This window comes from Macrobrachium nipponense, chromosome 25, assembly GCF_015104395.2.
Source record: "Macrobrachium nipponense isolate FS-2020 chromosome 25, ASM1510439v2, whole genome shotgun sequence".
Taxonomy (NCBI): domain Eukaryota; kingdom Metazoa; phylum Arthropoda; class Malacostraca; order Decapoda; family Palaemonidae; genus Macrobrachium; species Macrobrachium nipponense.
Genome location: NC_087214.1, coordinates 22,631,097 through 22,646,542, shown reverse-complemented (window position 1 = coordinate 22,646,542; position 15,446 = coordinate 22,631,097). Strand labels below are relative to the sequence as shown.

General features: G+C 36.7%; 1 long non-coding RNA gene across 3 annotated transcripts; it reads right to left on the bottom strand.

The window, feature by feature from the left end:
- Positions 1-9,127: 9,127 nt before the first annotated feature.
- Positions 9,128-12,854, bottom strand: LOC135199181 (uncharacterized). Of its 3 annotated transcripts, XR_010310955.1 has the most exons (5): positions 12,767-12,854; positions 10,297-10,582; positions 9,941-10,003; positions 9,567-9,632; positions 9,128-9,222 (listed from the first exon to the last, which is right to left on the bottom strand). It is a non-coding gene; the product is annotated as an uncharacterized LOC135199181 (long non-coding RNA). The 3 variants fall into 3 exon arrangements; XR_010310954.1 differs by having other exon boundaries at positions 9,139-9,632; XR_010310956.1 differs by lacking the exon at positions 9,567-9,632 and having other exon boundaries at positions 9,149-9,222.
- Between the last annotated feature and the right edge of the window lie 2,592 nt (positions 12,855-15,446).

Sequence of the window (15,446 nt, the reverse complement as noted above, 5' to 3'; positions counted from 1 at the left end):
TATTTATGGTGTGGTAGAGCTTGCAAAAAAAAAAAAAAAACTAAAGTTCAGTGTACAAAGAGAGAGAGAGAGAGAGAGAGAGAGAGAGAGAGAGCGAGAGAGAGAGGAGAGAGAGAAGGAGAGAGAGAGAGAGAGAGAGAGATATTTTTAGAATAATTGAGCCTATGCTACATAATTTTTTTTTAATGCGTATTATTATTATTGTTATTATTATTATTATTTTATTTATTTTATTATTATTCATTATTATTATTATTATTATTATTATTATTATTCCTTATTATTATATTATTCACAAATTGTTACGAGAGCAAGCCGAATATTGTCCAGGATGTCCTTTACGTAAAGAATATTCTAAGGATATTTTTAGTATCTTTGCCTCTATTATACAAGGCTACGTTGAATATTTCGGCGTAACGATGCCAGTTTTAATTATTGAGTGTTTTTCCGAAGCAGAATTTGTTGTCGTGACCCAAAACATCGGCCCAAATTCAGCAAAGTTTCTTTTCAAACTGAACCATCAGAAATACGATCATTAATTTGAGTGAGCCATTTAGTGTTCTGTTTTTCTGAAAATGCCTTCGTTCTTGAGATGGCCCGAGATTTATTAGTAATGAATATTTCTTCAAATGTTTAATATTGTTTATGTTTAGGACATTCTGAATAATATTGAGCGCTTCTCCAGATGTTGAGTGTTACATTCATGTCTCTGTTGATCGCTTCGTATTCTCAAGTGCTTTTTTTTTTTTTTTTTCTTACAAACGTCGTTCTTTCTGTGACACTTTTCGATTCTGATTGAACCGACATTTTTACTTTTGTTTGTTGATGTTTTTGATGTTCTACTTCGGAGTATTTTTTATTATTATTACGGTTTTACTCCAAATTAAATACTGTCTGTATTGAATGAATGAATGTAGGATTAATGGCAAAGACCAAGCGATAGGACCTATGAGGTTATTCAGCGCTGAAACGAAAATTGGCAGTAAAAGGTCTGAAAGGTGTAACGGGAGGAGAACTCGAAGCAGTTGCACTGAGTCAATTGTTAGAAGAGGCTGGAAAGTCAGATGGAAGATTGAGAATATGAATGGAGGTACAGTAGAAGAAATGAAAGTACGCAGATAGGGGTCGACGGGACACTGCAAAGAACCTAGAGTAATGCTTACAGTGCACTGCATGAGGTGCACTGGTGGTATTACCCCTCTCCGCATTGCTTATAAAAATTTAGTTTTCATGACCCCCCCCAAAAAAAAAAAAAAAAATTTATTATTGCCTCGATTTATTTCAAGTTAACAAACCATTAAGGAAATTTTATCCCATCGAAGATTGAAGTCGAAAGCAACGAAGTTTCTGCTGAGACTAAGTGACCTTCCCTGGAATGGGAAGTGGAATGCGTCCTTGGAATGTGCCCCGGAAATCCCTCTGAGGCTGAAAGGGACTTTGTCGGAGCTCAGGAATCGGTTATATTTATTTAGCTTCAGATCCCGTTGCATGAAAGCAAAGGACGGTCTCAGCCATCTTGGATCGGATCGGTCTAGTGATTTTGAAGGATGCACTCTATAGTCCCAGAGAGTTTGGGTTTTAAGACCTCTTTTGGCCGGTGAGAATATGTTTCTAGGAGCGTCTGGTGATGATACATTTAAAAACGTAGATTTCAAAGCAAAATTTAAAACTGCAAGAAGTACAAACATTAACAATAAACATCCGAATAATTAGAATCGTCTTTCAAACGGTCAGTTATGATTAGCGGAATGGTTCAAATGTCACCGACCACCAGGTGGTAATAAAGCTCCGCTTCCGTTTCCATTTTGTTCCTCCCTTGCCGCCGCCTCCGCCTGCTGCTGCTGCTGCCTCTCCTCCTCCTCCTCCTCCTCCTCCCACGACGCGTAAAACGAATCCCTGACGACGTCGGAATGAAACTGCTGACAGGAGACCAATAGCAACATTATTGGAACGTATTGTATACCGATCATAACTGGATTTTCATTGCTACTCGATATTCTGTTATGGGGAATTGGCAAATCTTCTAAAAGGACTTGTACCGGATTTTCCCACACGATTTTGTGTCGTTTTCGGGGATAGTTTTAAGAGATGGAGCATTATATATTCATATTCACTTAATTTCTGGATCGGGATTGAACGCTCGCTATTCAGTTTTTAGACAGAACTTGATATCATTAGCTTATGAGTCTAGTGAAGCTGGTACGGTTATTGTCTGTTACGTTTTGACTATTTTCATTCAATTATGTTCTTCATTAGTCTTTCAATCTTTCACTGTTCTAAAAATTAAGTAAAACACGAGTTAGATTTAATGATATTGATAACAATACAGTTAATAAGATCGTTTAAATAGATGAAAATTAAGAAAACATTATTGCTCTGAAGATGAAATTCATTTCCAGTCGATCTTGAAGAAATGACTTTGTAAAGACGTTAATGAATAATAGACAAAATCCCGTCACATTTCCCTCCTGAAAAAGTAAAACCGAGCCTAACCTAATCTAACTTCATACAAAAGACTAAATACCAAAATTTTATATACAAACTGTTGAATATGCCTGATATTGACTATCGCCATTTTAAAGTAACTTGAATTTAATATTTTGAAGTGCGCTCGTCAGGAACAACGGCATTTCATTCCATGTGGCCGCTCGCCAACGGAGGTTTTACATTAAGTAGATGTGGCAGATGCATAACCAGTGGCTTACTATGCCAATATGCAAATTATTTCTCTTGTAATGCATTTGAATGCTACAGCTACATATATATAAAAAAGTACATGCACACGGTCTTGGATCATAAAAATGCCGATATGTATTGATGATACATTAAAGTTGCCAGATTACAAGTTTAGTAATCCGGGAAACTTAACATTTCTCACCATATATATAAATTTATAGCTATAATGCACACATCCAGATCCATATACTGTAAAAAAAAGTGGTGACAATTATCACAGAAGTGAAAAACGTATGAAGCAAGGATTTTAATGTTGCGGAAAGAAAACAAAAGGAAAACCATTTGGAAAATGAATACTCAAGTCAAGCAATAACGAAACTGCACAAAAGGAGAATAATTTGAGAAATTAATCATCGATACAAACCATACAGACACCAAATTAACTTCTTCTTTTTTCATTTGGAGCATAAAGTTATAAACAAAGCTAAATTTATATGCACTGAAATTGGATTTATATAAATCTTGATATTTCTCTGACGATTTTGCTATTTATTAATAGGTCCTTATTTTCTGGCACTGGCTATAAAATTCTACCGAAGACACATCCAACTTGTTTCGTTCTTCAGTCCACTGGATATTCATGAATGAGATGAATACACTCCCAACGTAGAGGAAAATTAAATCGGTAAATAAGGGTGTCCCAGAAGGGTCAGTGCAGGACAAGGGACAAAATTATCAATTTTGGGACTTCCCGGAAAAACGGGACGTCTGGCAACTCTGATATATCAAGGCAAACACTCCAATCCAATGTCGATCTTGTAACAAAAAGCCAACTCGCGTCAACGCGTACGACCGGTGGGCATCAAATAAGGATTTTTTTTAAATAATTGTCGGTAAATATATAGACATTAGGCGATGCGAGTACGAATGAAAGATATTTCAATTTCTTGTATGAAAATTGCATGTGTAAAGTTAATATTTGAGACATTTTGTCGTGACTGTCTGGGGAGGTGAAGGCAACAGTTGCTCTAGTGTTATATTGGCCGGAAGTGGATGACGGAGGAATTTCATTCATTGCATGGAATGATGACAGTGAGATTTTGACTTTTTCTAAGAAATACTCTGCATTTCGATATATTTGTTCTTGGGAATGCAAATGATCATAACAGCTCAGTGACTGGGGCCGTTGGGTTCAGTTCCCGTCATCCTTAGTATGTTGGTGACATTGTATATATACATACGACATAAAAGGCTAACTTAGACGTAGTAGGTTACATATATTTTTTTTCATTGTTGGGCATTGGAACGAGACTTGGAATGAATAAATAAAGGTTAAAATGAAAAAGCATGAGTAAATAAATGTTACAGTAACAAATACTTATGACAAACAAGGAATGTGAGCATAAAAGAAGGCGAGTGAAATCAAATATGTGAAGAATCCGCAGCATAGGCCTATAGCTTCTGTGGTCCATGCTTCAAGTTCTAGCTTGAACCAGTATTGAAGGTTATTCTTAATTTTACAGACGTAGATTTTACTTTGGTATCATAATAAAGCGCATTTTTATATGCATGCAACGGAACTGTATATAGAATAAAATTTGAATAAATTATTGTGATCTGAACAGTTTGTTGATCAACTGGTATTGTTTCGTCGCAGGTTTTACATTGCCCCAAGTATTACTTTTATTATTATTTGGCTGTTAATCTTAACATTTTGTTAATGTGAAATATAATCTAAATATATTTTATCATTCAAAGTTGTTAAATGTTATCATCTTAACAAAATTAAATCGCAGAGGTTATGGAAAACATAATTATTATTGAAGTATGTGCGTTTTATGTAGGCCTATTTTGGATAGTTTGTTTAATAGTTATCAATTTGGAAAGAAATTTGGTTTAAAATTTTTATAGTCTAGTAATGTTTTTTTATTGGTAGAATTTATAAACAAAATATCTGAATTGAAATATATACGTTTTAGATATGCCCATTTTGGAAAATTTCAATTTTCTTAAGTGTCCAATTAAAATTTTTTCTCTCGTTTAGAACTGTAAAATTCTCATTGAGTTTATTTATTTATTTATTTAAATTACGTATTTTTATAAGGAAGTTAACAAGTACAAAACGATAAATCTTTCTCCCATATTATGCTCGAGTGATAGAATATCATTTTTAATAATATTTATTTCCATTTATTCCAGGTGACGTCGTCTTCTGGCGGTTCTTTCAACTTTTAAAAAGGTAAAGTAACAATTTATGATATTTCTTTTGAGTTTGTGTTTATATATATATATATATATATATATATATATATATATTATATATATATATATATTATATATATATAGGTCCATATAGTATGCACATAAATATATGTATGAATGTGTATGTATAATTTGTATGTTTGTCTTCTTGTCTAGCCTTAGAATATATTCTGATCCGCGCATTATTACTGAAGGTTCTTTGCAGCGTCCCTTCGGCCCCAACTGTGACCCTTTTCATTCCTTTTACTGTACCTCCGTTCATAATCTCTGTCTTCCATCTTACTTTCCTCCATCCTTCCCCGACAATTGTTCCATAGAGCAACTGCGGAAGGTTTCCCTCCTGTTACGCCTTTCAACCCCTCTATTCTTCAACTTCCCTTTCAGCGCTGAATGACCTCATCGGTCCCAACGCTTATTAGCCTTTGGCCTTAATTCTATATTACAATTCCAGACCCCCAAAGAGTTTTGACCTTGACAGAGGTTTGTGCTCTCTCTCTCTCTCTCTCTCTCTCTGCTAATGGGACGTTGGGAAAAACTCTGAAGGAATGATTAAACTCGTGATGTGATTTACAGTCACGTTAATTCGTGATCGAATATGCTAATGATCTATAGACCCACATCAGGATCGAACCCGGAACTTTGAATAGAAAGGCAAAGACGCTGCCAACTGAGCCACACTTGTCATAGAAGAAGTTGGAACCTTAGCACAACTGTTGGGGTTATTGCTTAAGGTTAATTATTACCGGGGGTTAATTATTGCAAGTGGTCATTTATTAGAGATGGTTAATTGTTGCGGATGGTTATTTATTGTAGGTGGTTTATTATTGCAATGGTTAATGATTTTGAAGGGTTAATTATTGCAAGTGCTTAACTGAAGCAGAGGTTTAATTATTGTAAAGGTTAACTACTGGAGGTGGTCAAGTATTGTAGTGGGTTAACTATTGAAGGTGGTTAATTTTTGAGAGGTTCGCTACTGCAAGTGGTTAAGTATCAGAGGGCCAACCACTGAAAGTGGTTAATTATTGAAGACAGTTAATTATTTCACGCCGTTGATTATAGCAAAAGGTTGATTATTGTAGAGAGCTAAATATGTCAGATGGTTAACTGCAGCATGTGGTTAATTATTGTGGAGTGTTAATTACTGCAGATGATTAACTCTGTTAGGTGTTAAATTATTGCAGAGCATTTATGTTTGCTGATGGTTAATTATTGCAGAGGATTAATTAATACAGTGTATTTAAGTATTGCTGAGGTTAATTATATCAAAGGGTTAATTATTGTAGATGGTTAGATATTTCAGACGGTTAACTATACCAGGTGTTAATTATTACAGAGGGTTGGTTATTGCAGGTGGGTAACTATTGCAGGGGGTTAATTATTGCAGATGATTAACTGTGTTAGATGGTTAACTATTGCAGGGGGTTAGATATTGAAGAGGGTTAATTATTACAGGTGGTTTATTACTGCACTTGGTTAATTATTGTAGAGTGAATGTTAACTATGACATGTGGTTAATCATTGCAGAAGGTTAATTACTGCAGATGGTTAATAATTGCATAATTACAGAGGGCTTATTATTACGGGGGTCAACTATAGCCAGTGGTAGGTTATTGAAGAGGGTTAATTATTACTTGTCGTCCACACGCCACAAAGAAGCTGGATACAAGTCACTGACCAGAGCTTCTTAAGATTATGCAGAATTTACCCAAGATTAGTTTTCAATAAGCTGTTGCCGACCTATCATCAACTTGTTGATGACATGTATATAATAGGTTGCCGACAGGTTTAATTATAATCCTGTTGGACAGGAGCTATATATAGGCCTGGATCCCTTTCTTGATCCAAGGAACCCTGGGAATGCAAGGTTAAGGAATCGTATTTTATGTCTTCGTTACCCATTCTCGTGATCTGTCCTCCGTTTTCTATGTATTTTGAGCTGTTACGATAAACGGTCGGAATGAAAATAAAGTTGCGTTTTGCAAATATATAAAAAACGTAAAAAATCACTAGTGTGTCAAGATAGACGGATCTCTTCAGGTAATTGTAGATTAATACAATAAAAGGAGAAAAGTTACGAGAATCAAGAGAAGGAAAAATGTTTTTGTAACTTTTAACTTCTTATATTGTACTATATATGTACAGTCATCGCCTGAAGAGGAGACCAGTTGGTCCTGAAACTGCTGTGAATTTCAACTTTTATTTTCTTTTTATAGATCTCCAAAACACAAAAGGATTGTAATTCATTCTTTCAGCCCGACAATTTGCGTATTATATTTATTGACGGTCTATCTTGTGCAGTTAGGCCTATATGGCAATATGAGACTCAATTTAGGGAGGATCACGCTCCGATTAAAGGGATTTGATGCCACTGTTCACTCTGGAATCTATAGATGAACATATTCTGTCGTCTATTGCTTCTGTTGGAAGCAGACCAACAGTTGGAATAAAGGAACTTGATATGGAAGCTTCTGCATAGGCCTATGTCATTCGAAGCGTAGTATATAGTACACGTTTGCCTCGGGGAATATTTTTCATGCCTAGTCGATACTTTAAGTTTAGAAATAAATGAAGAAAAGAAGAGAATATGTTGTTGATTATTCAAAGCAAGAGATGGCGTTCAGCTCATAGGCGAGTCTGCAAATGAGGCAAACGTTGTATTTATGAAACAGTTTCAGACAGTTGTAAGTGACTAAAAGTCAACTCAATGCTGTTTTCTGGTTCATTCAGGTTAATAATATTCGAAAAACTACATCCATTGTATTGCTGGTGTTAATTACTCAATGAGGTTTTGTAGTAAGCTTTATGTTAAGTCCCAATTACTGTTTACGATGAGTCTAGTGGTGTCAGTAAGTACCGAGTCGATGTTCGATACATCGATGTAGCATTTGCTTTTCCTGAACATAAAATTACGTATTACTAATAGATAAATATGTAATATTCTTTAACGGCCATGTTAATATAGAATGACTGTCTACAGCGAGTCTAGTGGTGTCAGTCAGCACCGAATCGGTGTTCAATATATTGTGAAGATTTAACTTTTCCCTGAACATGAAATGACAAGTCCTGTCAAAAGATCAGAGAGAAGCGTCAGATAGACAGAACAAAGTGCAAATCTTTAGAGGTCAACCTTTTCAAACAAGCAGAGAGAGAGAGAGAGAGAGAGAGAGAGAGAGAGTAAAATGTATCCTCCTTGCCTGTCTGACTGCTGTTGCGTTCATTCGACTATAATGGATCCGGAACTCTTCAGTTTCATCGCGTTATGTTGTCGAGTCTGACGTTTTAAAAACAGTTTTTTTTTTAATCCCACGAGAGATGGGTTGTTCGTGTTTGCTGACGCTTATTGTGACAAAGGAGCCGAACTTTTCCCATTAAGAGATCTAAAGGCAATCGCTGTGTAAGGAATATGTTGCATATCCGCCAATATTCAACTTCGTGAACAGACGAAAAAAACGAATCCGAATGAGGCGCATGTTGTGTGTAACGCCTAAACCAGGCCTATTCAGGTGAGATTGTCCCTTGAACAAAGTGTATTTTTGTACCAGTGTTTACGAGTGGCAGGCCTAATGGCTGTCATATTCGTATAATGGGCAATTTGGGAATTAGGATGGTTTTAAACAGGAATCTTCGTTGAGTGCGCAGCGCATGAACTAGGTCTATGCCGATCATTGCTCTCTACAATTCGTAGGCTTATTCCTTGTAAGATTCGAATAATGGGGAGTTGCAGAATTGCTATGTTTCTGAATTGGAAACTTCATTGAGTGTGCCGCACCTACGTAAACTAGGCCTATCCAGATTAGATTGTCACTTGAACTAAACGTATTTTTGTACCACTGTCTACGAGTGGTAGGCATAATGATTATAAGATTCGTATAATGAACTGTTTCAGAATCATGGTGTTTTTGAACGGGGATCTTCGTTTAACCCTGGACAGGTATCGCTATTTCGCTACCCCGTTAAATGTAATGTGGGTCAACCTCGACCCGAGCGTCTAGAAAATTTTGCCAAAAATCAGTAACTTCATTTTTGCTGTACATTATAGTTTCTAAAATTAGTTTAAAGATAATACTATACTACTGAAGAGATAAATAATACCCATCTACAAATTTGATATTTATTACAAATATTTAAAAAAAATAAGTATATAACAAAAAAATAATTTACAAAAATATTTATAAAAAATACAAATAACCTATATAAGAAAATAAATTGAGGGAATCCTTCCTAAAACTACAATTTACAAGTCTCCACAGCCAGAAAAGGTGTCGGACCCATAGAGGTCAAAATCTGAAAAGAGAAAAAAAAGGTAAATTTTTTTTGCCTCCAAAAACTGGCAAATTTTCACGAATTTTTTTTTGTACCTAAATGAATTAGGAAGTGGCTGATTTTTATACAGAATAAAGTCATATTATCCTAAAAAGTAATTATGTAAAAATATTTGGACAAAGATGATATTAGCTGTTATATCAGGGGCCAAATCTAAAGTTCACTTTTTACCTGCTATTTTCACCATGAAAATTTCTTATAAAAATGGCTGTAACTACTATAAGATATGGTATTTATGCATGAAAATCTACCAGAATATCACAAATTCTATAGAGAACAAGAATATATAGCGGTATGCAACTTACCTAATTGATATATACAGTAAATGGGCCCCCCCCCCCCACGACAAGTGCGACGGCCAAATTTGCTACCTGAAATGGAGGAATGGAATGTAATTTTCAATGTGTTATCTAGTTACCTAATTATGCGTAGATTTGCATAAGACTATTATGGTAGATTGCTGGACGTTTCAACATTATTTTGCAATCATCAAAAAAAAAATCTGACCCATAAAACTTACTCTAATGTATAGGTCATTTGTTGACCTCCTTGTTTTACCATGAAAATTTCTTATAAAAATGTCTGTAACTACTATAAGATATGATATTTATGCATGAAAATCTACCAGAATATCACAAATTCTATAGAGAACAAGAATATATAGCGGTATGCAACTTACCTAATGGATATGTACAGTAAATGGGGCCCCACCCACGACAAGTGCGACGGCCAAATTTGCTACCTGAAATGGAGGAATGGAGTGAAATTTTCAATGTTACTTAGCTATCTAATTATGCATTGATTTGCATAAAACTATTATGGTGGCTTGCTGGATGTTTGAAAATTATTTTGCAGTCATCAAAAAGAAATATTTCGAAAAGGGAATATTTTAGAATATTTGGAAATATCGACAAAAATGAAAAATAAACTATTGCAGTATTTTAGGTAAAAAAATGGATGATATATATTTTGTAAAGATTAAAATTATAGCATTTATGCAAACAAGTTGTAAAAAAGTTTCATGGTGTAACTTACCTACGTACGAGGCACACACTTCGGACACAAGACAGTTTGATGCTGTTGGAACACGGGCCCGTTTGCATCGCAAACATGCTGTGTTCGTCTTGTGGTCGTCTCTAGATGGGCAACTTCGGCAGCGAACACGCTTGCGCAGCTTGACGTGGCCAATGGCAGGAAGATGTCCCTGCTACGTGTCAGCCAAATGAAACGTAACTGCCATCAAAATAATCGCTTTTATATTGAGCAATGACTTCATTGATTTCGGCCGTACTCAGACCTCTGCGTGCCCTAGAAGCCATGACTGAAAAAAAGCAAAACATTAGAAATATGCACTCGAAAAAAAAAATTAGAAATGAGCACTTGAAAAAAAAAATTAGAAATGAGCACTCGAAAAAAAATTAGAAATGAGTACTCAAACGGAATCAGCACAAACATTACCCCGGGCACGTACGCGATACAACACACCACCCTCCAACATATTCCGGTAATAAATCAAAACTATACTAGCATGAACCCTGTTCTCTTCGCAATGTTTAGCATATAACTTTGCTTAAAAAAAACACACACACACACACACACACACACACACACACACACACACACACACACACACACAGAAAGGGGCATTCGAAAGGAAATGGATCAAATGTCAATATATGGGATCCCAGCCACTTCCAAGGTCGGTCACGCAGGTGTTTACGCACAACAAAAGAGAGAGAGAGAGAGATGTTTACGACCAAAAAGAGAGAGAGGGGGGGAGAGAGATGTTTACGCACAACAAGAGAGAAGGAGAGAGAGAGAGAACTTTACTTACTACAGCTTTCAGAGATGAGATGGAATTATTTATATCGCGAGAGAGAGAGAGAGAGAGCGCTTTACTTACTATAGCTTTCAAAGATGATATAGATTCATTTTTAGAGAGAGAGAGAGAGAGAGAAATATGCGAAACACTAAAACAAAGGATGAGAGAGAGAGAGAGAGAGAGAGAGACCCACAAATATACGAAACATAAACATAAAGGATCAAAGAGGCATTAGAGAGAGAGAGAGAGAGAGAGAGAGAGAGATGAGCGAGAGAGAGACCCAGAAATATGCGAAACACTAAAACAAAGGATGAGAGAGAGAGAGAGTGAAAGAGAGACCCAGAAATATGTGAAACACTAAAACAAAGGGAGAGAGAGAGAGACCCACGAATATACGAAACACTAATCAAAAAGGATCAAAGAGGAATGAGAGAGAGAGAGAGAGAGAGGGGGGCAAAACATTAGAAATGAGCACTCGGAAAAGAAGGTAAACAGAATCTTCGCATACAATGGCCCAGAGTACGTACGCGATGAAACAACGCGCCAACCTCCAACATATTCCACTATAAACATTTATACTAGCATGAACAAAACTATACTGACATGAACAACACTACTAGCATGAACACTTTTCAATTTCAATATGCTTCGTTTACCTAATAATTTTGCTTTTTTTCATAAAAAAAAGAAAAAAAAACGGGCATTCAAAGACGCATGGATTATTGGCACCATGGCACCTCAGCCACTACCAAGGTCGCGCACACGTTTGCTACAAACAGCATACGAAGTAAAACGTTTCCCGTACATGATTGCGCACATAGTAAAACATTTCCCGATATAAAAAAACTATACTATTAGCTATTATGCCACAGTCATACACGTATTGGCTACGTAATAACTTTGCTCTTCGCAAAAAAACACAGAAATTAGCACTTGAATGTCACGTGACCATAAGGGCATATGTAAGTCGTAGGTAAGTGGCAGGCATTCACAAAGGCATTCATTTTATAGAAACATCATCCTCCGACATATTCCAACAGTACAAAATACGATTGAAATGAACAATACTCAGTATCCGACATTTATCTAAAAACTTTGCTTTTTGCAAAAACTTCAAAAAATGACACTCGAAAGAAATTAGACAATATTTCTGCTATGTGACATCTCTGCCGCTCCCAGAGTTGCTCACGTGACCCATAAACATCCCGAAACAATTTACAATATAAAAAAATACACTAATTAGCTATTATGCACACAGTCCGACATGAATTGGCTACATAAGAACTTTGCTATTCGTAAAAAAACACAGAAATTGGCACTACAAGGTCACGTGACCTTGAGCGCATTTACGACGTGATAATGCATTCACAAAGGCATTCATTTTATAAAAACATCATCCTCCGACATATTCCAACAGTACATAACACGATTAGAATGAATAATACTCAATATCTGATGTTTATCTAAAAACTTTGCTTTATGCAAAAAATGCAAAAAGTGGCACTCGAAGCAAATTCGACAATATGGCGGTATGTAGCATCTCTGCCACTCGGTTTGTGGTGTGTAACTTAGATATAGGCCCCAGCTAGCACTTTTGTCCCAACAACAAACAAAGTCCACATGACTATCCAGAGTGTTCATTGAGAAACTGTTATGTAATAACTTTGATTTTCGATCACTAACCTTTCTACTAAGATGTGGGTCGTCCTTGACCCTAGTGGTACCTCAGAAAATAGGGATGCACTGAAGAGAGGGGCTGGCACGTCTGCTCACCATCAAACCTGACAGTATACTAGACGTCTGCAGGTCATTACACCCACATTGGACATGGGTGATAATTTATGGGAAAAAAACATGTTTTTTGAAACACTCCTTGGGTCGTGCAGGACCCACGACCACTGTCCAGGGTCTCTTGGATGAATCCCATCCGGGCCAGGAGATTTACAAAACTTGTTGGAGTTGTCTATTTTTTTTTTTAATGTCCTCTTCTCTAAATATTATTTTGTTCAGTGGATCTGACACTTCATATTTAATAGCAGGTTCCAGTACTGAGGTAGTGTCTTCAGTTGTGAATACACTAATATAAAAAACTTATTCAATAACTCTGCTTTTTCCAAGTCTGAGTTCACCAGGTTACCTCTAATGTCCCTCAGGGGACCTATGCTATTTTTCATTGGTTTCCTACTATTAACATGCGAAAAGAATTCTTTTGGGTTTTCATTTCGTACTAATTTGTCCACCAATCTACAGAGTTCTTTATGCCTGCTTGCTTCTATTGGTGTTGGGTGTGTGGATTCATTGATTTGTGCGATCTGCCTCTTTCTCTTATCTTATTTTTAATTTCCCTGTTGTACCACTTTCGCTGAAGGTTGCCATTTGTTAGTATTTGCCTTAATGGTATACATCTAGAGCGTTTTTCTGTGTATTCCTCATGAAAGGCTTCCCACTGCTTATCTAAGCCTGTGTTCTGGTCATACTCTTAGATTTTTAACGTAATCCTTTAGCTTATTTAGGTCTCGTCGACGGTAGTCAAATCTCATTAATATCTTCTTCTCTTTTTTTATGTTGAATATTAATTTGAAATGAGATAATTTTATGGTCGCTTTTGCCTAGGTTTGCACCTACTGAAAGGTCAGATACTAGATTATCTTCCGTTGATAGGACGATGTCTAGTATGTTGTTTCCTCTAGTGGGTTTGTCAACCCATTGGTAGGAGGAATTCATTTTTTTACACAATCTAAAAGTCTCTTTCCTTCCACGTTTGATGCGGAGGTCATCGTGTCCCAAAGTACTGCTGCATTGAAATCTCCCATTATTACGCAGAGTTTGTTGTTTATCTCTTGTCCTCGTAGTGCATACAGCTCCTCGGACATTTGTGATAGGCGGGGAGGTCTGTACACTGGTATTATAGTTATCTTCCTCCCTAGGCTGTTTATATTGATGCCAATCACTTCTTGCATGGTTGTAATTTTACACTATTGGACTGAAGTGGTCCCTAACATATAACATAACGCCTCCACCTTTTTGATTGAGTCTACCTTTTTTGAACAATTTAGATCCAGCTATCTGGTACTCTCCTACGAAGTCTCTTGTTGCCTCTTGTATCCATGTTTCTGTGATACCCAATATGTCTAATTCCTCACTTGCTACCAATGCTTTGAAGATATCTACTTTGTTCGAATTGATTGTGCATTAAACTGTGCCACTCTGAGGGACTTTTCTATCTTCTCTTTTGTCCTCGGTGGCTTTATTCGTTTCCCTTACTGTCAATGATGCCAGCAATGCTACTACTAGCCAGCCCCTGGGAGCTTTCCGATTTCTTAACTCGAATGTTCAATTCATTGGGGTGTTTCAAAAGGTTTTCGTTGAGAAGGTTTCCTATTAGTTTTGCTCCTTCCGTATTCAAGTGAGTTCCATCTTTTATATAGTTTTTTTTATTCCCAAGAGAGAGAGAGAGAGAGAGAGAGAGAGAGAGAGAGAGAGAGAGAGATGATTTAATATGAACTATTAGATATTTGATTACTTGATCGTACAGAAAGCTTAAATTACTTTTGCTCCGTTGAAAGTGACTGAATATGAGAGAGAGAGAGAGAGAGAGAGAGAGAGAGAGAGAGAGAGAGAGAGAGAGAGAGAGAGAGAGAGAGAATTTACTGGGGAAATAATGACTTCAATACAGATTGTATATTAAACATATACAATCACTTTTACAGAAGAAAATTATGATTAAACCACGAAATCATCTTCCCTCAGCAAATACCTGTTAACTAAAGTACAACCCATCCTCGCATTCACGTCAGTTACTTTACTTCCTTAATGCATACCCATCGCTCTACATCTGCATCACGAGGGCACGCAGACATTATACCCGAGCAAATGACGTCCTGATCTGACCTTATTTACAAAGGTTTAATGACCTCCTTAGACGTCGTCTTGACTGATCTCGGAGTCTCTCTCTCTCTCTCTCTCTCTCCTCTCTCTCTCTCTCTCTCTCTCTCTCTGAGCATCCAACGCAAGTATTTATTCATTTGATCTGATATTTTATTTTAATGTCAAGACAAGCCAAGCCAATGCCCAAGAGAGTGAAAAGAGCTGGAGTCGGAGTGGTTGAACAGCAAAATCATGAGCTCCAGAAACTGTATGGGATAAAGTACAGGAACCGAATAGTGGAATTGGGTCAGAAAATCCCACATTTGCATTATGAAGAGTTAGAGAGGCTAGACAGCAAGATTAAAGAGAGGAGGTGGAAACGGAGGTAAAGTAAAAGGCTAGAAAGTGGGCGCAGCTGGGGGCCTGAGGGACGCCGCAACCACGAGACTGCAACTATCTCCGTAGGACAATTACGTAGCCTCAACTGTCCACACGG